We start from the raw sequence: 24,667 nt of genomic DNA on the forward strand, positions 1-24,667 counted from the left end.
GGAGCCAAAGAAGATTATTTTGGAGCTTTTTTTTTTTTGGTACCTATTATTTTTTATTTGAGTCAGGCCACTTAATTAAAATAAGTCCAAATGTGACACATGATAACACTCATTTTAAATAAAAACTACAATCATGATTTGACTTCTCCAAATGCATGTTCTCTCAGGTAGTCCCTCCAAGCATCCTTTGTTGACAGTGCCATAGAGTTCCATTCAAACTGAGAAATCTGAATCACATGATAGCCCAAAATTTCCAAATGTTGTCTTTTCATAGCAGATTTTCCTTTTATGTGAGGGATGTTTCTACAAAATGCTTTTGAATCCAAAAATTCCAAAGCAATCCTTTCAGCTCCTGGTGGCAGCCTTGATTCAACTATTTCAGTATTTGATTCCCAAGCCATTTCTGGTAGTTGTCCCAATGTTATATTATGGCTTCCATAAGGAAGAGATTTTTTTCTTTTATCCAAGATACACTCAAAATCTACTGTGTGGTAATAAGGCGTAAGAACCGAGACTTCTCCACAATTGATTCCTCCTAGTACCTCTGCTAACATTTTATAAATCTGCTGTTATGCTACATTCATGCCACCAATACCTTTATTATGTTGCTGACAGAAGCAGTCATGAGACCATGGAATCTAAAACTCAGGGCATTCCAAGCAGACTGATCTATTTAACTCCATAAGACGAAACTGGACTCTTGCATTTATAGATGAAGATAAAATTTCAAGTTGAAAATCCAGTCTAGCTAAGAATCTGATGTTAAAATTACCTTTATCAGATCTTCAGGAAAATATTCAAGTGTGGCCAAAGAGAAACCAAGAAACACTAACATAAGAGGATCCAATATACCTAAGTAAGAATTAAGATGTTGCATGCAAGTTCCAAAAAATTCATCCCTTTGAGATGGATCATAGTTAAAAATGCTGAATGGAAGAGTAATATTAAGGATTCTAAAAGGATGGATTTATTTAGGTCACACTGTGGTAAAACTGCTTCATTTTGGGATATTTCCACTTTGTCCCAGTGAGAAAAAGGGAGCAGGGAAATAGCAGAGACCAGAATGGACATCTCAGTTGGTACGAAACTAATTTTCAAATAATTAAGCAGTAATTCTCCAAGTTTCACAAAAAACTCCTTACTTTGGAAATGCAGAAAAGTCAATACTTGAGTTATCTTCAACAACTCTAGTGGTTTATAGTTATCCAAATGTTTGTGCTGAACTGAAGCAACTCTTTTAATCAGACATGAATTTCTGCTTTCCATATCTTCCATTGCTCCCAACACTACCAGGGCTTGCTCGCTGGTTGGCTCCTCTGATATCAATAACATAGTTGATTTAAGTTGTTTCTTTTCTTCAGAAGTTCCTGCAATGGGTCCCGATGCTACAAACAATTTTACAAAGCTTTCTAATAGTGGTTGATAATGGTATCTAACGTTTTGAAGAAACTGTGCCATTCTTTTTGCAACGTTGACCTCAGAAGAATCTGTGGTGTTAAAAACAAGTTCTGTTTTGTTCACCAATTGTTCTTGAAAATGTTGTGATATGAAAGAAGACATGTTGACCATCAAGACAGACAAGGAACTTAAGTCCTGTGTGGTTTCCAAGTTCCTATGAACAATATCAGTTATTTTTCCTATTAATGGACTAAAATACAAACACCGATCTGCTAAGCAAGAGGAAAATTCTGACAGCAGTTTAATATCAAACCATTCTAGCCTTCTCCATGATTCTGTAACTAGTGCTTCAATTAGCGGATCATGGGCTTCACCAGCAAATTGTTGTGTGATGTATAACACATTCACCAGTGTATTGTCATTCATTAATTTGAATTTATTTGTAGCTAAATTATGAAGAGTAAGAAATTGAGGACATAACATTTTTTAATGGCTGATATTCTGCTTTTGAAGCTTCCAAAGTATATTAAATGCACATCCTGCTTGTTTTTCTGAAAGTATGACTTTTCTGAAAGTATTATTTGATTCAATAAAATCAAATATTTGCTTCTCATCTCTACACTTATTCAGCTGAATCATGAGTGGTTCACAACTGATGGGTAGAAATTGAAACATTGTCCAGGTTACAAATAGCTCTTAGATGAAGCATATTTGTAACCAATGAGTCTAGGAAAACAGATGCTTTTTCATTTACATCACAAGTTTTGTTAGGTAAACAAAATCATCTGCAACTAGTTGTCAGGTGCAATAAGCAGGGATGCAAAGAACTGTTTTTCCTCCCTGTATTTTGCTTCCATTACGATGACTGTAAACCCATTCCAATGTACAGCTTCAGCAAGATTTTCCCTCATCACGCTGCAACTTTTCTGGAGGATCCTGGGGTTATGAGAGCTCAGAAGTCAGAGTTATTCCTGGTCCCAATATGGAAGGCAGCAGTCTTGGTTGTTTCACCCAACCCTCATATCCCAGGATTTATAGCCTTTCCTCGAGAGACATCACCTTTCCCATGATAGAGCTTGCCCCCAGACGAGGAAAAAATGCCCAATGAGAGCAGCATGCACTGCGGAAATCACCTATTTTGTAGCTTTAAGATCTGCCTGCCCTGCCGGATTTTGGACTTGCGTGGGGCCTGTAACCCCATTGTTACATGGCCAATTTCTCCCATTTGGAATGGGTGTATTTACCCAATGCCTGTACCCCTACTGTATCTAGGAAGTAACTAATTTGCTTTTGATTTTATAGACTCATAGGTGGAAGGGATTTGTCTTATCTCAGATGAAACTTTGGACTGTATATTTTTGAGTTAATGCTGAAATGAGTTAAGATTTTGGGGGACTGTTGAGAGGCCTGATTGGTTTTGAAATGTGAAGACATGAGATTTGGGAGGGGCCGGGGCAGAATGGTATGTCTTGGCTGTGTCCCCACCCAAATCTCATCTTGAATTATAGCTGCCATAATTCCCACGTGTCATGGGAGGGACCCAGTGGGAGGTAATGGAATCAAGGAGGTGGGGTGGGTCTTTTCCATGCTGTTCTCATGATACTAAATAAGTCTCATGAGATCTGATGGTTTTATAAATGGGAGTTTCATTGCACAAGCTCTCTTGCCTACCACCATGTAATACATGCCTTTGTTCCTCTATCTTCCGCCATGGTTGTGAGGCCTCCCCAGCCATGTGGAACTGTGAGTCCATTAAACCTATTTTTCTTTATAAATTACCCAGTCTCAGGTATTTCTTCATAGCAGTGTGAAAATGCACTAATGCAGTCTCTAATGTGAAAAACCATTTTTTCTTCTAATGTCAAATAGTCCACTATGCATTCATATTAGAAAAAAGAAAATATAAAACTACATAGAATGTATTTGGATAACACTGATTTTACTGCTATACTTTGCTTTAGAATGAATAGATTGGGAATGATCAGTATGCTAAAGGCCAGAATGAGGCAGGCTTTTTTGGGGAGTACCCATGCCCATGCTTACTTTCAGAGTTTTGTAGACATTTAATTCATGTCTTGAAGCACATCACTTCTTTCATTTATTTCCCTTTACCCACAGTTGGATCTTTAATTAAAGACAAAGAAAATACAAAGTGGTGGCTTACACTAAAAGATAAGGAAGGGAGATTCATTGTTTCTAGAGCAAACCTTCAATTGATTGTGTTTTTTAGTCTCACTTTTTACTCCACACTCTGCCATGGATATCAGGTCATTCTTTTAATTACAGCCCTCTTTGCACATATTTTAGAGTTTGGCTTTTTCTATTATATTTCTTCTGTGAATTCTCTTTCATCTGTTTGGGTTAAATTTGTGGTGATGACTCTCTCTCTTCATTTTTGTGGGTTTATATTTCTCCTCTCCATAATATAACTTCATTACCTTTTTAAGGGATATCTGGAGGGACAGAAGGAAAATGTATGCTGCTTGAGCTTCCTAACCAGAAATTTTGTTCACATAATTTTAAATAGTTTTAATGTAATGTGTACTTGCTTTTTAGTCCTGTTTTTGTCTTCTTTTAAACATTTTCTACATTATTGTCCTTTTTCATAATTGCTATTTGCAGTAGATTATGGAAATGTTTTTTAAAGAAACTGTTTTTATTATTATGGTTATTATTATTTTAGTTACTACTTTTTTCTCTTTATGCATTCCTTTATCCCACCATCACACACATTTCCCTTTCCTTAGATAACCAATGTTACCAACGTTGACAATGTGTGGAATTGTAAGTCTAATTGCTTCCTTTGTCAAATAATTGACTGAAAGCCATGAAGAAGCACAGTTTGCTCTAAAGCAGGCTGACATTGTCATCAAGAAAGCAATTTCAGTTATGTATTGATTTTACAAGAAACCTTGTGATTTCAGCTATGGGGTATAGTTGATTTGCAGTATCTCAGTAATGGCTTCCTCACATTGGCATCCTCACCTTAGTTCTTAGATTGAACGGAACCATTTTCCTCATTATAATGCCACTGTTTCCTTTTGTTTTTCAATTACCTCTCAGTGTGGCAGTTGTCCATGAGTGTTTATGTCTGTTTCTAATTAAATATCAACTAGAATTTGACTTGGGATAATGGATGTTAGTAATATTTAAGGATTTGTATACCAGACACCAGAGAAAGGCAATATGAGGACAATTAATAAATGCTATAAGAAACCATTGGAGGCTGGGTGATATGTCTCACGCCTGTAATCCCAGCACTTTGGAAGGCTGAGACGGGCAGATCACTTGAGGTCGGGAGTTTGAGACCAGCCTGGCCAACATTGCAAAACCCGTCTCTATTAAAAATACAAAAATTAGCCAGGTGTGGTGGTGCATGCCTGTAGTCCCAGTTACTCTATTGGGGAGGCTGAAGCAGGAGAATTGCTTGAACCAGGAGGCAGAGGTTGCAGTGAGCCAAGATCACACCACTCCACTCCAACCTGGGCGACAGAGTGAGACTGTCTCAAAAACACCAAAAAAGACACCATTGGAGTCCACCTCATATCCATTTCCTAGACAATCTAACCTAACCGAGAGATCATGTTGGCTGATCATAGATAACAAAATAGTCATATATTTCTATTATTTCATCCATTTGCTCTTTGACCTTTTTTGCTTTTCTTTTTTATAGTGAGACAAGATAAGTATAGATTTTGGAAATAAAGAAATAAAGCTCATTATTTGTGCATGATGTAAAACTACAGGAAAAAATAAGAGTTATCAAATTTCCTGGATGAACACATCAACCTACCAAAATTACACACATAATACATATATACAAAAAAGGGAAAAGTTTTTGCAAAGAGATATAATCAAAATATGGAGTGCCAGGAAATAAATATAACAAGAGATGTACAAAACTCCCATGGGGAAAATAATAGAGCATTATTTTGTAATATTAAGACCTCAGTAAGTGAAATTATATACAATACACGTGACTTAGAAAAACTCAATGCTATACACTTGCCCAACTTTGATAAAGATTCAAAGCATTCTCTATCAAATTCCTAACTGTCCGTGTTTTGGTGAGGAGGGTCAAACACTTGAAAAAAGATTCTAAATTTTTTTGTTTGTTTGTTTGTTTTTTTGAGACGGAGTCTCGCTCTGTCGCTCAGGCTGCAGTGCAGTGGCCGGATCTCAGCTCACTGCAAGCTCCGCCTCCCGGGTTTATGCCATTCTTCTGCCTCAGCCTCCCGAGTAGCTGGGACTACAGGCGCCCGCCACATCGCCCGGCTAGTTTTTTGTATGTTTTAGTAGAGACAGGGTTTCACCGTGTTAGCCAGGATGGTCTCCATCTCCTGACCTTGTGATCCGCCCGTCTCGGCCTCCCAAAGTGCTGGGATTACAGGCTTGAGCCACCGCGCCCGGCCAAAAGATTCTAAAATTATATGGAAAGGCAAAATATCAATAGCCAAGAATAACAATTGTAGACTCTGGTGCAGGAAAAGACAAATAGATTAGTGGAAGCTTATTAGTAAAAGGGTGGTCCATGGACCCACACCATTAGTGGCTTTACCTGGGACCTTGTTAGAAATGCAAAATTTCAGGCCCCAACCCCAAATCAACTTAATCAGAACCCATGTGTAACAAGATTTCCAGGATTCTGGTTTTTTGTTGTTGTTTGTTTTAGTTATACTTCAAGTTCTAGGGTACATGTGCACAATGTGCAGGTTTGTTACATAGGTATACATATGCCATGTTGGTTTGCTGCACACACCAACTCGTCCTTTACATTAGGTATTTCTCCTAACTCTATCCTTCTCCCAGCCCTCCACCCCCAAACAGGCCCCGGTGTGTGAAGTTCCCCTTCCTGTGTCCATGTGTTCTCATTGTTCAACTCCCGCTTTTGAGTGACAATATGCAGTGTTTGGTTTTCTGTCTTTTTGACAGTTTGCTGAGAATGATGGTTTCCAGCTTCATTCCCTACAATGAAGCTGGATGGTTTCCAGCTTTATTCCCTTCATTCATGTCCCTACAAAGGACATGAACTCATCCTTTTTATGGCTGTATATGTGCCACATTTTCTTTATCCAGTCTATTATTGATGGACATATGGATTGGTTCCAAGTCTTTGATATTGTGAATAAACATACGTGTGCGTGTGTCTCTATAGTACCATAATTTATAATCCTTTGGGTATATACCGAGTAATGAGTTTACTGGGTCAAATGATATTTCTAGTTCGAAATCCTTAAGGAATCACCACACTGTCTTCCACAATGGTTGAACTAATTCACACTCCCACCAACAGTGTAAAAGCATTCCTATTTCTCCACATCCTCTCCAGTATCTGCTGTTTCCTCACTTTTTAATGATCGCCATTCTAACTGGCGTGAAATGGTATCTTATTGTGGTTTTGATATGCATTTCTCTGATGACCAGTGACGATGAACATTTTTTCATATGTCTGTGGCTGCATAAATGTCTTCTTTTGAGAAGTGTCTGTTCATATCCTTTGCCTACTTTTTGATGGGGATGTTTGTTTGTTTGTAAATTTGTTTAAGTTCTTTGTAGATTCTGAATATTAGCCCTTTGTCAGATGGATAGATTGCAAATAATTTCTCCCATTCTATAGGTTGCCTGTTCACTCTGATGATAGTTTCTTTTGCTGCACAGAAGCTCTTTAGTTTAATTAGATCCCATTTGTCAATTTTGGCTTTTGTTGCCATTGCTTTTGGTGTTTTAGTCAGGAAGTCTTTGCCCATGCCTATATCGGAAATGGTATTGCCTAGGTTTTCTTCTGCGGTTTTTATGATTTTAGGTCTTACATTTAAGTCTTTAATCCATCTTAAATGAATTTTTGTGTCAGGTGTAAGGAAGGGATCCAGTGTCAGTTTTCTGCATATGGCTAGCCAGTTTTCCCAGCACCATTTATTAAATAAGGGAATCCCTTCCCCATTGCTTGTTTTTGTGAGGTTTGTCTAAGATCAGATGGTTGTAGATGTGTGGTGTTACTTCTGAAGCCTCCGTTCTGTTCCATTGATCTATATATCTGTTTTGGTACCAGTAGCATGCTGTTTTGGTTACTGTAGCCTTGTAGTAGTCAGGTAGCATGATGCCTCCAGCTTTGTTCTTTTTTCTTAGGATTGTCTTGGCTATGCAGGCTCTTTTTTGATTCCATATGAACTTTAAAGTAGTTTTTTCCAATTCTGTGAAGAAAGTCATTGGTAGCTTGATGGGGATAGCATTGAATCTATAAATTACCTTAGGCAGTAAGGCCATTTTCACAAACGATTCTTCCTATCCATGAGCATGGAATATGCTTCCATTTGTTTGTGTCCTCTTTTATTTTGTTGAGCAGTGGTTTGTAGTTCTCCTTGAAGAAGTCCTTCACATCCCTTGTAACTTGGATTCCTGGGTATTTTATTATCTTTGTAGTAATTGTGAATGGAATTTCACTCATGATTTGGCTCTCTGTTTTTCTGTTCTTGCTGAATAGGAATACTTGTGATTTTTGCACGTTGATTTTATATCCTGAGACTTTGCTGAAGTTGCTTATCAGCTTAAGGAGATTTTGGGCTGAGACAGTGGGGTTTTCTATGTATATAGTCATGTCATCTGCAAACAGGGACAATTTGACTTCCTCTTTTCCTACTTGAATTCTCTTTATTTCTTTCTCTTACCTAGCTGCCCAGGCCAGAACTTCCAATACAATGTTGAATAGGAGTGGTAAGAGAGGGCATCCTTGTCTTGTGCTGGTTTTCAAAGGGAATGCTTCCAGTTTTGCCATTCAGTATGATATTGGCTTTGGGTTTGTCATAAATAGCTCTTATTATTTTCAGATACATTCCATCAAATCCTAGTTTATTGAGAATTTTTAGCATGAAAGGCTGTTGAATTTTTTTGAAGGCCTTTTCTGCATCTATTGAGATAATCATGTGGTTTTTGTCATTGGTTCTGTTTATGTGATGGATTATATTTATTGATTTGCATATGTTGAACCAGCCTTGAATTCCGGGGATGAAGGTGACTTGATGATGATGGATAAGCTTTTTGATGTGCTGTTGGATTCAATTTGCCGGTTTTTTATTGAGGATTTTAGCACTGATGTTCATCAGGGATATTGGCCTAAAATTCTCTTTTATTGTTGTGTCTGCCAGGCTTTGGTATCAGGATGATGCTGGCTTCATAAAAAAGAATTAGGGAGGATTTCCTCTTTTTCTATTGATTGGAATAGTCTTCGAAGGAATGGTACCAGCTCCTCTTTGTACCTCTGATAGAATTCAGCTGTGAATCTGTCTGGTCCTGGAGTTTTTTTGGGGAGTAGCCTATTAATTATTGCCTCAATTTCAGAACCTGTTTGATATTGGTCTACTCAGAGATTCAGCTTCTTCCTGGTTTAGTCTTGAGAGGGTGTATGTGTCCAGGAATTTATCCATTTCTTCTGGATTTTCTAGTTCATATATGTAGAGGTGTTTATAGCATTCTCTGATGGTAGTTTATATTTCTGTGGTATTGGTGGTGATATCCCTTTTATCATTTTTTATTGCATCTATTTGATTCTTCTCTCTTTTCTTCTTTATTAGTCTGGCTAGTGGTCTATCTATTTTGTTGATCTTTCAAAAAACCAGCTCCCAGATTCGTTGATTTTTTGAAGGGTTTTTTGTGTCTCTATCTCCTTCAGTTCTGCTCTGATCTTAGTTATTTCTTGTCTTCTGCTAGCTCTCGAATTTATTTGTTCTTGCTTCTTTAGTTCTTTTAATTGTGATGTTAGGGTGTCGATTTTAGATCTTTCCTGCTTTATCTTGTGGGCATTTAGTGCTGTTTTTCCCACTACACACTGCTTTAAATGTGTCCCTGGGATTTGGGTACATTATGACTTTTTTCTCATTGGTTTCAAAGAACATCTTTATTTCTGCCTTCATTTCATTATTTACCCAGTAGTCATTCAGTAGCAAGTTGTTTCGTTTCCATGTAGTTTTGTGGTTTTCTTAATCCTGAGTTCTAATTTGATTACACTGTGGTATGAGAGATAGTTTATTGTGATTTCTGTTCTTTTACATTTGCTGAAGTGTGTTTTACTGCCAATTATGTGATCAATTTTAGAGTAAATGTGATGTGGTACTGAGAAGAATGTATATTCTGTTGATTTGGGGTGGATATCTATTAGGCCTACTTGGTCCAGAGCTGAATTCAAGTCCTGAATATCCTTGTTAATTTTGTGTCTCATTGATCTGTCTGATATTGACAGCGGAGTGTTAAAGTCTGCCATTATTATATGGGAGTCTACGTCCTTTTGTAGGTCTCTAAGAACTTGTTTTATGAATCTGGGTGCTCCTGTATTGGGTGCACATATATATATATATATATAGGATATATATATATATAGGATATATATATAGGATATATATATATATAGGATAGTTAGCTCTTCTTGTTGAATTGATCCCTTTACCATTATGTAATGGCCGTCTTTGTCTCTTTTGATCTTTGTTTTGGTTTAAAGTCTGTTCTATCAAAGACCAGGATTGCAATCCCTGCTTTTTTTTTTTTTTTTTTTTTTTTTGCTTTTCATTTGCTTGGTAGATCTTCCTCCATCCCTTTATCTTGAGCCTATGTGTGTCTTTGCACATGAAATGAATCTCCTGAATACAGCACACCAATGGGTCTTGACTTTTTATCCAATTTTCCAGTCTGAATCATTTAATTGTGGCATTTAGCACATTTACATTTAAGTTTTATATTGTTATGTTTGAATTTGATCCTGTCATTATGATGCTAGCTGGTTATTTTGCCCATTAATTGATGCAGTTTCTTCACAGCATTGATGGTCTTTACAATTTGGCATGTTTTTGCAGTGGCTGGTACCAGTTGTTCCTTTCCATGTTTAGTGCTTCCTTCAGGAGCTATTGTAACGCAGGCCTGGTGGTGACAAAATCTCTCAACATTTGCTTGTCTGTAAAGGATTTTATTTCTCCTTCCCTTATGAAGCTTAGTTTGACTGGATATGAAATTCTGGGTTGAAATTTATTTTCTTTAAGCATGTTGAATATTGGCCCCCACTCTCTTCTGGCTTGTAGGGTTTCTGCAGAGAGATCCGTTGTTAGTCTCACAGACTTACCTTTGTGGGTAACCCGAGCTTTCTCTCTAGCTGTCCTTAACATTTTTTCCTTCATTTCAAACTTGGTGAATCTAACGATTATGTGTCTTGGGGTTGCTCTTCTCAAGAAGTATCTATGTGGTGTTCTTTGTATTTCCTGAATTTGAATGTTGGCCTGCCTTGCTAGGTTGGGGAAGTTCTCCCAGATAATATCCCAAAGAGTGTTTTCTAATTTGTTTCCATCCTCCCGGTCTCTTTCAGGTATACCAGTCAAACGTAGATTTGGTCTTTTCACATAGTCCCATATTTCTTGGAGGCTTTGTTCATTTCTTTTCACTCTTTTTTCTCAAATCTTGTCTTCTCACTTTATTTCATTAATTTGGTCTCCAATCACTGATCACCTTTCTTGCACTTGATCAAATTGGCTATTGAAGCTTGTGTATGCTTCATGAAGTTCTCATACTGTGGTTTTCAACTCTGTCAGGTCATTTAAGCTCTTCTCTACACTGGTTATTCTAGTTAGCCATTCGTCTAACCTTTTTTCAGGGTTTTTATCTTCCTTGTGATAGAACATGCTCCTTTAGCTCAGAGAAATTTGTTATTACCGACCTTCTGAAGCCTACTTCTGTCAGCTCGTCAAACTCATTCTCCCCCCAGTTTTGTTTCCTTGCTGGTAAGGAGTTGTGTTCCTTTGGAGGAGAAGAGGCATTCTGGCTTTTGGAATTTGCAGCCTTTCTGCTCTGATTTCTCCCCATCTTTGTGGTTTTATCAACCTTTGGTCTTTTATGTTAGTGACCTATGGATGAGATTTTGGTGTGGATGTCCTTTTCGTTGATGTTGATGGTATTCCTTTCTGTTTGTTAGTTTTCCTTCTAACAAACAGGCCCCTCAGCTGCAGATCTGTTGGAGTTTGCTGGAGGTCCACTCCAGGCCCTGTTTGCCTGTGTATCACCAGTGGAGGCTGCAGAACAGCAAATATTGCTGCCTGATCCTTCCTCTGGAAACTTCATCCCAGATGGGCACCCGCCTGTGTGAGGTGTCTGTCAGCCCCTACTGGGAGGTATGTCCCAGTCAGGCTACACGGGGGTCAGGGACCCACTTGAGGAGGCAGTCTTTCCATTATTGGAGCTCAAATGCCATGCTGGGAGAACCACTGTTCTCTTCAGAGCTGTGAGGCAGGGACGTTTAAGTTTGCAGAAGCTGTCTGTTGCCTTTTGTTCAGGTATTCCCTGCCCCCAGATGTGGAATCTAGAGAGGCAGTAGGCCTTGCTTAGCTGTGGTGGGCTCCACATAGTTCGAGCTTCTGGGCTGCTTTGTTCACACTGTGAGCATAGAACAACTTACTGAAGCCTCAACAATGGCCAACATTGCTCCCACTGCCAAGCTCTAGCATCCCAGGTCAATCTCAGACTGCTGCGCTAGCAGCAAGCAAGGCTTCTTGGTTGTGGGACCCACCTAGCCAGGCACAGGAGGGAATCTCCTGGTCTGCCAGTTGTGAAGACCATGGGAAAAGCACAGTATTTGGACATGAGTGTACCATTCCTTCAGGTACCGACACTCATGGCTTCCCTTGGCTAGGAAAGGGAAATACCCTGACCCCTTGCACTTCCTGGGTGAGGTGACACCCCACCCTGCTTTGGCTCCCCCTCCAGGGGCTGCACCTACTGTCCAACCAATCCCAATAAAGTGAACCAGGTACCTCAGTTGGAAATGCCGAAATCACCTGTCTTATGCGTCAATCTCACTAGGAGCTGTAGACCGGAGCTGTTCCTATTTGGCCATCTTGGAAGCGCCTCCCCAAGGAATCTGTTTTTAACAGGATCACTCAGAAGAGTGGGGAAAAGATGGTTTTAATAAATAATTTGGAGCAAATAGTAACTAAACAAGAAAAAAAGTATTTGGATTGAATAACATTGCTTGTTTTATGTGGTGCAACTGCATGTTACTCTCTTCATGATACATTTCTTTAGGAGTGATAAATTTTTAATGAAAATAGAAGGAATGTTTTAAATATGCATTTTCCAAGGTGCCCCTATTACCTGTGTTGCTACAATCTATGGACTATTTTATTAATAAGCTTTTCTTAGGTATGTAATCTTCAGGATGTCTTTGTGTATTTCCAACATCTCTTCTTCCTGACTCAAGCCCATATGTCATGGTTTAATGATAGTACTGTAACTAGTAATCTGGGCAACTAATGTGAATATGCCCTCTATCCCATTGTGGCAGTGATAAAGCTTTGTCCCATCATTTTTCAGGTACGTTTTACATACTTTGGAAAAAAAAAAAAAACTTCGCTGAAGGTACTAGAGAAGAGACAGTTCTGCTGACAACCCTTGAGAAAATAATTTTCTACCTCCTTAGGATTAGAAGACCAGTTCATTCTTAGTGTCTTCTGAAATAAAATTAGGTAAGAAATGTTTTTCTTCTTATTTTGCGTAATTTGTACTGTGCTTACTCAATTTCCTTGAAAGCTTCTATAATTCTCTTCCTTTGGCCTCTAAGAGAATACAGTTAGCATTCTCCTTTAGGAAGTCAGTGTGCCAGCCAGCTGTCAGCTTTATGATTTACCTGATCTCCAATGTTAGGGAAAGCACAATTAGATTTTTAACCAAGTCTTCTACACAACACTGCAGCAGGGCCACCAGCATCTCTCTTTATGTTCCTTTCTTTGAAATTCCCCATTCTATGCAAACGGTATACTTTTATTTTTAAATTCTTCATGTGAGATGAAACCACCACTAACTGACTTTACTTGTCTTTAGTTCAAAATCAATGAATTGAATGAAATAATTAGTATTTTTGTTACCCTTTCTTATTTCTAGGAAATAAAATACCACTGCTTGTTTAACTTGTGACTTGTCTAAACATGTTTAAAGCATTGACTATAAGGCATAACACTCAGACTCTGAAAGGAACTGTGACAAGTTCAGTCAAAAGGGAAAAGAGGAATAATTTATAAAAGGCGCTGCAGATAATGATGCCAGCCAGTTATTTTAAAATGCATCCATCTCACCTTTTAATGAATTAGATTTGTCAACAGCAAATGTTTTATGCACTACTTCTAATAAAAGTGGCATGCTAGGAATGCAGTGCTTTGAGGTTGGCTTCTTCAAAGCTTTAGAGTATCTTCAATCCAAAGATATTTTTTAAATAATAGATATTAAAAAGTATATTTAAATATTATTAAGGTTGTGACACAAACACCAATGACAAAATTCAGGAGTTTCAAAGCAGAGGCTGACATGCTATCACAATTTCACATTAGAACTGTTTTTTAAATTAGGAGTATAACAGACTGATTTGGGGATTGTGTGTCAGTTTAACTTTAAATTCTCTGGTTGTTTTGGTTGGTGTCACAACCTTAATGTCAACTTTTCAAATAGGTTTCTACATTTCCTTTGGTTCGAGGTCATTAAAAAATGCATGTGATAAATCCAAGAGGCATAAATAGGTCATACAGAAGTGGAATTCCTTGCTCCTCTGGAGGTGAGAGACAGCTAATTTATAAATGGAAAACAGTTAGCTTAGGCATTTTCATTAAATTTATGTTTTTCAGTATTTGATTAAGAAAAATGTAAACTCAAATAACAAGACATGATGTTGGTATATTTCTGTTGAAATTCTATTCCTCTTGTACCTCTAATCCTAATGATTTGATCTTGTTGGTGTTATCACCTCTATAGATACAAAGAACCTCATATTTCACTATTGATATTTTTTTCACTAAGAACACATGTTTAATTTCATTTTGTGAATGCTTATTTGATATAATTGAGTACAGGTAAGCCCTGTCTTGGAAAGTACATCTGGCAATCCTTTATATAAAGCATTGTTATGCAGAGTTTTTGGTAAAATCTTACTATTTTAAAATAACACTTGTCATAGAAAGTAAAATGAAAGTAAAATCCTATGTGTTGTGTGTTTTTTAAAAAACCTAGTACCACAGCAGACAAAGGAGCAGCCAGGAACACCAATCTGTAGGGAAAGAGAAAGGGCAGAGAGGAAAGAATAATCCACTTACCCAGATCCCTCCCTTTTCCTTGATTCTTATCTGTCATGATTTTACTTGGCAGGTCTGTATTGCCTATGTTGAATCTAGTTTTGATTTAGAAAAATAAATGTAATAGAATTTGTACCACAATTGTTTTTTTAATCACCTATGTTGGAAAAATAAAAGATAAAGGGGTAGGCAAATTATTTATTGACCTTTTCTTGCTGACTCTTAAAGATAGCCACCAACCAAAAACACTTTCTAGCTCTCATCTTCTTGATTGAAACACCTGGCTCTGGTTTTAATCAATGACTGGGTAAACATTAGTTTTTCTTTTCTAATGTACTCCATTCTTTCTATGTCTTTATTTTTCAACAGTGTTGAAATACATTTCTTAGAGTTTTCATTTGGGAAGTTACTATGAAATTTTATCTTCATTTCTGGTGCTAACTCTACTTTTCCTACACATTAGCTTCTCTGATTTGGGGTTATTATTCAATCACGACATTTTTGATAAATAATATTCTTTTACGTCTCAGTTCTCAAAGGCAGGAAGTAATTGTGCTGCATTGTATTATAGTTTGAATATGTGTACAGTTGTCTATGAAGGCATTGATTAAATCCTCTGAATTTATTTAAACTGTAGCAGTGTTCTTCCTTGAACAAATATTTTAAATCATTGTTATTGTTGATATTAATACTAGTACTGACATATATTTCATTGAAATAAAATTTTTTAAACTAAAATGGCTTTTTCAAAGTTCAGAGGAAGCTATTCAAATAAATGAATTGGAACTCAGTGTGTACCTGCAATATAGAAAAGTTTTCTGGCATAGAAACAAAATATGCTCTTTAAATATCATAGACCAAACCAGCTTTATGCAAATTCATTTAGAGCACTTTCAGATTTATGTATTTAATAAAGCTGGATGGTGGTTCTAACTTACGTATTTAATGTCCTTCATTGTACAGTGATGTTCTTGTGACTGCCTGGAAAAGAATGATGACATTTTATTTAGTGTTTCTGCTAGATCAATCAATTCTATAAATGGCTTTCTAATGGGATACAATATATGCTTTTAATATTTTTCAATAATACTGAGAGATAACCTTTATTGAGGTCTTTCTATGTGCTAAGACTGTTCTATGTACTATCTATGGATTATCCCATGTAATCCTGGTAACAACCCTTTAATGCTCTCACTCTTTTACGGATATAGTAGAGGTATATGAGGAGAAGGTTATACAACTAGTAAGTAATGGAGCTGGTACTGAAACATTAGCAGTGTGTTGCCAGGCACGGTGGCTCACGCCTGTAATCCCAGCACTTTGGGAGGCCAAAGCGGATGGATCACAAGGTCAGGAGTTCAAGACAGCCTGGCCAACATAGTGAAACCCTGTCTCTACTAAAAATACAAAAATTAGCTGGGTATGGTGGCACATGCCTGTAGTCCCAGCTACTGGGGAGGCTGAGGCAGGAGAATTGCTTGAACCCAGGAGGCAGAGGTTGCAGTGAGCTGGGACCATTCCATTGTACTCCAGCCTGGGTGACAGAGTGAGACTCCTTCTCAAAAAAGAAGAAAAGAAACATAAGCAGTGTGACTCCAGAGTTTGAACTCTGAACCTTTCCTACTCAAAATATGATCTTCAGGCCAGCGGTGTTACCATCACCCAGGAACTTGCTACAAATGCAGAATCTCAGAGCTGCTGAAAATCTGCATTTTTAACAATGTACTTAGGTGACCAGCACATGAAAAATTGAGAAGCACAGCTGTAAACCACTATACTATTCTGCCCTTAAATTCAGAATTAAGTATCTTTTAAAACACATTTTTATTTTTCTGTATGATGCTGAATTCCTATTTGATGCTAATTTTGGAATTCCTGTCATATTTCAAGTCCTTTATAATGAGATCTAGCAACTAAACCTAAACAGGGATGCAAGGTAGTCACAATTTATCTTAAAATCAATTATATAAAGAAAAAAAAAACCCAAAACATAAACAGAAAGCATTTATATAGAGGCAGGTAATTGTTCCAACATCTAAGACTTTCTTAAAATCCTAGTGTAGCCCACTGTCTTTGAATGTAGATTCTGGAGACAGGCTGCCTGGTTTTGAATCTCACCTCCTATTTCTAGCTGTGGAATCTCAGGAAAATTATGTAATTCTATACCTCAGCATCCTCATCTGGGAAATAAGGTCTAAAGCCACAGTCTACAGAATTGTTGTAAGGATTAAATTAGTTAATGCATATAAAGGATTTAGAAGGAAACCTCTAATGAGATAAGTGAATAAATATTAACCACTGTTGTTCTTAGCTATTATTTCCATCTTTGAATTGAATAGATTCACATCTCATACTTCTTGGCTATCTATTGGCAAGAAGTTGACAAATACTTTTCATTAGCAGAGCTCACCATATAAAGGGATATCTTTGCTGTTAAGAGTCCAAACCACAAACCTCAGTTTTTGTATTTTCTGAAAACTGTCTTCCTGTGGCACTTTCTCTATTCATGAGTTCTACTAAATGCCACTTGATTACAATACTTAACCAGTTAAGTTTAGTGTAATTAGTTCAAAGTGTTCAAAGTCAAAATGGAATGTGTTAACAGTATATTATAATTTTAAATATACGTACTTCTAAACTAAGTAAAAATAATGAGTATGCGAGTCCATTTGGTCAGCCTCTTAGGTAAGTAATACAGAAAAATTAGATAAAGAATATTTGTTTAAAGGTTGAATGGATTCAAATCTGGTTTGTTTCTTTCTGGATGAACATAATTCTGAAATGATCACGATAGTCTTTAGGGGAATGATGGTTTGGTGTACAAGTACACACCTAACAACTTTTCAGAAATATACCTATGTGTGAAGTGAGCTGGCATGTTTTTGAAAAGTACCACTTTGAAAGCTGATTTGTAAAATGCATTGAGATAAAAATGCTTAGTTAAAAGGATGCCCTGGGAAACTTTTCAGTTGCCAAAGAGAGTTTAATTCACTAGGTCTGGGATGGGGCACAGGTATCTGAATTTTTAACAAGTATCCCTGGTATTTTGGCTTACATTAGTTTTGGACTACACTTTGAAATACCCTGCAGTAAAGGTAAAGACATGTATTGAAATAAGCTTTTGTTGACTTCACATTCATTTTTGCAGTGTTGTCCTCCTTGGTACTGTTTTTGTCCATCCTGTGACCCGACTTTATCTATCCTTTGTCTCTTTTCCCATTCTCTGTTAGTAGATCCCAACCCTTCATTTTCTGCTTTTTTTTTTCTTTTTTACCTTTTTCTTAAATATATCTCTTCTGGATTTTTCAATCATAGCTTTACGGATGGTTCTATAGATCATAAATGTCTCCTTTTAATCTAAAAATCTCTAAGCCAAACTACAGATGCTGAAATCAACTTAGAAGATATAGGCAGCATTAAAAAGAAAAAAAATGAAAAAACTAAAAGGAATAGAATAGAAAATGTAAGAGCAAGTGTTTAGGGTAAGTGAAGCTTTCTTTTAAGATATGTGTGTACACACATACATTAAATTGCTGTGCATCTTTTAAACCAGTGGGTCATTATCCAGTAAATTCAACAAAAAAAATTTTTTAAGAAGAGTTAAGTTTTTTCTTTTAATTATAACTAAAATCTTGGTCACCTAATTTATTAGCTCTGTAACTTACATATTTAAGGAGCTGTTAGTAGACAACTATTATAATTTATAAATGTAAGGTGCTGTTATTGAGTAAATGGATTCTTCCGTGAGTAGATGTGTCTCTTCTCTCACCAAGTAATGAAGCAGCAATGTAAGTTAGTTTAATTTTATTACTGTATGTGTACTAGTCTACTTGTTGTTGCTCTTAACAGAATACCTAAAACTGGACAATTTATAAAGAAAAGGAATGTATTTCTTGCAGTTCTGGAACTGAGAAGTCCAGGATCAAGAGGCCACATCTGGTGAGAGCCTTCTTGTTTGTGGGGACTCTCTACAGAGTCCAGAGGTGATGCAGGGTATCACATAGTGAGGGGGCTGAGCATGCTTGTTCAAATCTCTCGTTCTCTTATAAAGCCACCGTCCCGGGCCGGGCGCGGTGGCTCAAGCCTGTAATCCCAGCACTTTGGGAGGCCGAGACGGGCGGATCACGAGGTCAGGAGATCGAGACCATCCTGGCTGACACGGTGAAACCCCGTCTCTACTTTAAAAATACAAAAAACTAGCCGGGCGAGGTGGTGGGCGCCTGTAGTCCCAGCTACTCGGGAGGCTGAGGCAGGAGAATGGCGTGAACCCGGGAGGCGGAGCTTGCAGTGAGCTGAGATCCGGCCACTGCACTCCAGCCTGGGCGGCAGAGCAAGACTCCGTCTCAAAAAAAAAAAAAAGCCACCGTCCCACTCCCATTAATCTATCAACCCATTAATCTAGTAATCCGTAATTCATGCATGGATTACTCCATTCATGAGGGCTTTGCTCTCATGACCCAATCACCTCTTTAAGGCCTCACCTCTCAATACTGCCACATTGAGGATTAAATTTCTACATCAGTGTTGGAGGGGACAAATATTCAAACCATAGCAACATGATACACTGCTATAAATGCTAATTCTCTTATTCACGTTGTGTTTATTTTGGGTATATGTTAAGGTTTTTTTAAAGATTAAAAAATAATACTTTGTTATGATTGGCTACATCTTAGTCTCATGAACTACACTGTGACATCCTGAGCACTATCTTTTCTCATGCACTTCTCTCACATATCACCTTCCTCTGTATTCTGAACATTTCCACTTATATGGCCTACTCAAAATCATTATCTGTAACACTAATTTGCTATGCCTTCTTACCAGTATTTTCCTCCTAAGTTGTTAAAAATCTATTCATAAGCTACCATTCTGTCATTCAGATTAAACACCAATAATTTTCTTTGTAATAATTTATCCCCTACTGCATAAACTTCTTATAGTCTAATCTTTCTATTCTGGTCTATCCTGGGGCCCTGGCCTGCAGAAATCCATATGGGCAAACATAGTAGTCACTCACTCCTCAGCCAAAGACAGGCATGTGTATGCAACGTATGGTACCTATGGCTGCCTTTAGCAAGACCATGAAAGCCTTTGATATCAAATATGCATTGCATGGACAATGTCCATCTCTTTATTTTAGTCACCACTGTTATAATTGGTCTTCTTCCACACTGATTTTTATTGCTCAGGGAGAACCATACTTTGGCTTTGCCATTGCTAGTTTCTAATTATGTAATCCACAATCTTTTTGCCTCTTAACATGACTTTGTAATTTTCACATGTGCCCTGTTTAGTTTCTCTGGTGATTTGGGCCTAAAGCCCAAACGTGTTTGTGCCTGAACATGTAACAGCGGCCTGGTTTTCTCTGAGCTGTAATTGTCTGCCTCACTCAGTGGCCCTAAGCTATCTATCATATCCTGGACAGTCATTTCAGATCTATGTTTGTTTGTTTTTTTTTCCTCATGGCCACATCCTCTTCCTATTTATCATCACCTTTATATCTGCTGATTAACTGTCTTCCTAATTGATTTTCTTCTCTCTGTTCTCTCATCCCACACCAAACCATCTTAACACCTTGTTTTATAAATATTTATAAAACACTAGTCATGCACTGCCTAAGTAAAAAAAAAAAATGTATGACGCCCTGTTATCTATAGGATAAAGTCCAAATATTTTCCTCCTGGAGAGAAAAAACAAGGGCCTTAAAATATCTGGCCATAGCATACTTCTTCAATTTTATCTTTCACTATTTTCATCCATGAATTTTCTGCTCTGGTTCTCCAAAACAGTTCTATTTATGCTCCAGGGATGTTCTCATCATTTTAATTACAGGGGCCCCCAGTTGATGGTAGTCCATGAAACTGGAGCAGGTAGCTGTGAATGGGGTTTAGGAGTGGGATCCTAGTACACAGAAATTTCAAGATGAGAACCAGAGCCGGGTACAGTAGCTCATACTTGTAATTCTAGCTATTTGTGAAGCTGAGGCAGGATGATTGCTTGAGTTTAAAAAGTTCAAGGCTGCAGTGAGCTTATAGTGGCACCACTGAACTCCAGCCAGGGTGACAAAGTGAGACCTTGTCTCTAAAAAGACAAACAAACAAAAATTAATTTTAAAAAATGAAGACCTAATTATATATTGGCAATAATCAAGTTAGTAAGAGGTGAGGTTGTGGAACAGCAGGGAGATAAGCAGACTGACTCATTATCTACTTCTCAAGTTAATGTCTGGGGCTTCTTATGTCCTTTTTTTTTTTTTTTTTTTTTTTTGAGATGGAGTCTCACACTGTCACCCTGGCTGGAGTGCAATGGCATGATCTTGGCTCATTGCAACCTCTGCCTCCTGGGTTCATAAGACGCTCCTGCCTCAGCCTCCCGAGTACCCGGGATTACAGGCACACACCACCACACCCGACTGATTTTTTGTATTTTTAGTAGAGATGGGGTTTCACTATGTTGGCCAGACTGGTCTCAAACTCCTGACTTTGTGATCCACCCGCCTCAGCCTCCCAAAGTGCTGGGATTACAAGCGTGAGCCACCAAGCCCGGCCATCCTTTCTTTATTAGTTGTGGATCATTCCCCAAGTTGGAGAGGGCTTGAACCTATGTATAGTGGGAGATTAAAGTGTCTCCAACTGTGGGGCCTGTGAGGCTATGGATTTTGGAAGATCACTGGCTCCCACCTTTAGGAAATCCTTTGCCTTCCTTTTTCTTGGGGCTTGCCTTTCCTATTTCCATCTGCCCATAGGGAGCTCCCTGCTGCAAGACTCCTAGATCATTTGATACTTGTATCACTCAGTTGATACACCGTTAGCTAATGCCTTGTAATATTTATGAGGACTAAGGTCTGATTTTTTTTAAAATCTTGCCCAAATTTCTATCTAAGGGGTCTGGGGAGTCATGCCCTACAAGCCATAAATTCTTATCAGATGGGTTTTATTTAACTGTATATATCATAACTTTCCAGTATGACTCTGGATATCGTTACGAGAAAAGGAAGAAAAGCAAAATATTTTACCCCAAAATATGTTTCCCTGCCATATTTTGAAATGGCCCTGCAAAGCCTTTCTTGTGGGGGAATATCTGCATCTATAAAGAATCTCTATTAATATAGCTATATCTTTTTCTTCCTGGCCCTCCCAATCCTGAAGAGATTAACTAAAAGTCTAGCACCTTTTAAAGATCTAAATAGGAAACATTTGTCATCTGTTGACTCTAACAACCACCACTTTTAAACTTCAAAAGAGGCTGGGCCTGGTGGCTAACACCTGTAACCTCAGCACTTTGGGAGGCCTCGGTGGGTGGATCACTTGAGGTCAGGAGTTTGAGACCAGCCAGGCCAACATGGTGAAACTCTGTCTCTACAAAAATACAAAAAATTAGCCAGGCATGGTGGCACATGCCTGTAGTCCCAGCTACTAGGGAGGCTGAAACAGGAGAATTGCTTGAACCTGGGAGGTGAAGGTTGCAGTGAGCTGAGATCGTGCCACTGTACTCCAGCCTGGGTGACAGAGCGAGACTCCCTCTCAAAAAAAAAAAAAAAAGAAGAAAGAAAGACTTAAAAAGAACCTTGGTCTCCACAATCTTTTATCTTAACCTGAACATTTCCTTTCTATCAATCCCAGGTCTTTAGACAAACTTAACCAATTGTCACCAGGAAATGTATAAATTTACCTATAGCCTGGAACAACCCCCCAACCCCCCCCCCCACGCTTTGAGTTGTCCCGCCTTTCTGAACCAAACCAATGTGTTTCATAAATATATTTGATTGATGTCTCATTTCTCCCTAAAATATATGAAACCAAGCTGTACCCTGACCAACTTGGGCACATGTTCTCAGCACCTCCTGAGAGCTGTGTTATGGGCCATAGTCACTCATATTTGGCTCAGAATAAATCTCTTCAAATGTTTTAGAGTTTGATTTTTTACTTCTCAGATGTCAAAAGTGAAACACTCATTATCATATCAAACAAAAATAGATTATAAAGAATTAAAATTCCCTTTCAGCTGTCCCTTTTTAATTCTATCACCCACAGATAAGCACTGCTAATAGATTAGTATGTATTCTTTATTATTTTATGGGATAGTTTGTTTTTTCAAAAATATCCTGTATTATGCTGTATATATAGTTCTATAATTTTTTAAATTAAATAATATAATATTCTGGAAATCTTTCCATGTCATGCCATAGAAAGGTAGGTTATAATTTTTAATGAACTGCAGATTTTTCATTTTTGAGTGAAGCATTATATAACAGTTATATATAAATTAACCAGAATAGGTTTAGATAGACCTATACTGTGTACTTCTAAACTGTGACATGGTCTCATATGTGAGACACCAGTGTAATGAATGAAGCTCACACTTTAACATGTGGCTAAATTGCCAATAGCCCATTTTTCTTTTTTAGATTCTTTCCAGAAGGATTGTAAAGTAAAACATCTTTTTCAAGAATGGTAGGAAGGGTGCTTACTGATAAAGTGAGTACACTCAGACATGAGCAGTTAAGTACAGCTAACTCCTTCAGGTTTGGGTGATGGTGGTAGCAGAAGTACTTAATGCTGCCAGCCCGTGCCCTGGTCAGTTGATTGCACATTTCCCAGTATTTATTTAGTCTTGTCATAGAGTGAATATTGTCCAAACTTGGTTTTTTTGTGGGGCTTTTTTTTTTTTTAAGAGATAGAGTCTCACTATGTTGCCTAGGCTAGAATGCAGCAGCTTTTCACAGGCACAATACTAGCACACTACAGGCTTGAACTCTTGGACTCAAGCAATGCTCCCACCTCAGTCTCATAGTAGCTGGAACTACAGGCACATGCCTTTGTGCACGGCCACTAAAAAGGTTTTGTTTATCATGTACCATACGGCATAAAACTACAACTACTTATTTATTTTATTATTGGATAATGTATTTTTATTTTATAATATCATTTTTAGCAACAGTGATAACAAAACAAAATATCAGTGCACATTTAGCAGACAATACTGAATTTCCTTGATTTGCTGGAAATAATTAATGTGTAACTCACATAAAATATTTGTTGACATTTACCATTCACCATGATGACTCTATAATGGTATAACTGACCACATGAAAACAGTGAAAGAGGCATCTGTGAAAGAGGCATCAACATCTAATGCATAGTTTTATTTTAAGACCATATTTAAAAATACTACCTTTTAATACTTAGCCACAGAAGGTACATTTGTATACCACTCTGTCAGGCATGACTTTTTATTTAGATCAAGTGACTGTTCTGAATTAATTTCCTTTATTTTTAGTTTCAAGTTTTCTTGTGCATGTATGAAAAGTGAAACAATAGTTGTTAGTGTATTCCCTCCATTAGAAGAACGTCAATCATTAAATTATGCCAGTAGTACATCAGTATTACTGGATACTTCTAATTGTAGAAAATCAATTAATTCCAATATTAATGGTTCAAATTTCTTATCTAATTCATTAAATCAAAGTAAAGCATTTGAAAGTTCATTCTGTTGAAGTTGAAACACTTGACAGTATTGTGAATATTATTGCAAATTAAGTTACAAACTGCAACATCAATGATAAAATTATTTTCTCTTGGTACTATTAAAAATATATTGCTGTGGAACACAACATCATATAAATGCCTTCTTTTAGCAAATTTAGAACTTGTGGGGAAAACTATACTTGAAATATTTTGTAATGCACACAGTAATTCATAGTTATATCCCCCAAATCTGCAATATTCTACCAATCCAAATGGAACATGTAGTTGTCAAATACAAATATGATTATACATATACAAGGTAAACAGCCTATAAATGTTCATGATTAGACTGAAGTTGAATAAAACAAAAGTATGACACTATGCACTTTCTTTTTGGATCAGAAATGTCTGAGACTTTGAATAATTACTTTGTAAATCAACTTAAGTGTCCCATCATAATATTAAACATTTTTGTAAAAATGTCCTCTAAATTTTGACCACAGTTTCTTCTGAATCCATTAGAAATATTTAATCAAAGCATTCAACAAATGGAGGGCAAAATATTCAGCTTATGTTAAGCTTTTACGGAATTGCAATTATTGAAAACAAAGCTTGCAAATGGGAGGATATTGAAATGTATCCCCATGAAATCAAAGGAAGAATTGAACAAATTAAATGATAAGCACTCAAACTACATGCAGGATTTAATTGTGAAAT

The 24,667-nt window shown here is 37.3% G+C and overlaps 1 protein-coding gene and 1 pseudogene across 15 annotated transcripts in view; one reads left to right on the forward strand and one right to left on the reverse strand.

Moving 5' to 3' along the window:
• Positions 1 to 24,667, forward strand: part of LOC105491963 (KIAA0825 ortholog) — a 473,971-nt gene that overhangs the window by 24,316 nt on the left and 424,988 nt on the right. For 14 of the 15 annotated variants that reach the window (XR_011624178.1, XM_071097824.1, XM_071097825.1 and 11 more), the window contains one exon: positions 12,739 to 12,890. The gene's annotated coding sequence lies outside the window, so the exon portion shown is untranslated. Of the gene's footprint in view, positions 1 to 12,738; positions 12,891 to 18,332; positions 18,423 to 24,667 lie in introns of all 15 variants that reach the window. The other variant, XM_071097809.1, reaches the window with a different exon arrangement.
• LOC105492002 (FAST kinase domain-containing protein 1, mitochondrial pseudogene) lies at positions 132 to 10,556 on the reverse strand (annotated as a pseudogene).

This window comes from Macaca nemestrina, chromosome 6 (assembly GCF_043159975.1).
Source record: "Macaca nemestrina isolate mMacNem1 chromosome 6, mMacNem.hap1, whole genome shotgun sequence".
NCBI classification, from domain to species: domain Eukaryota; kingdom Metazoa; phylum Chordata; class Mammalia; order Primates; family Cercopithecidae; genus Macaca; species Macaca nemestrina.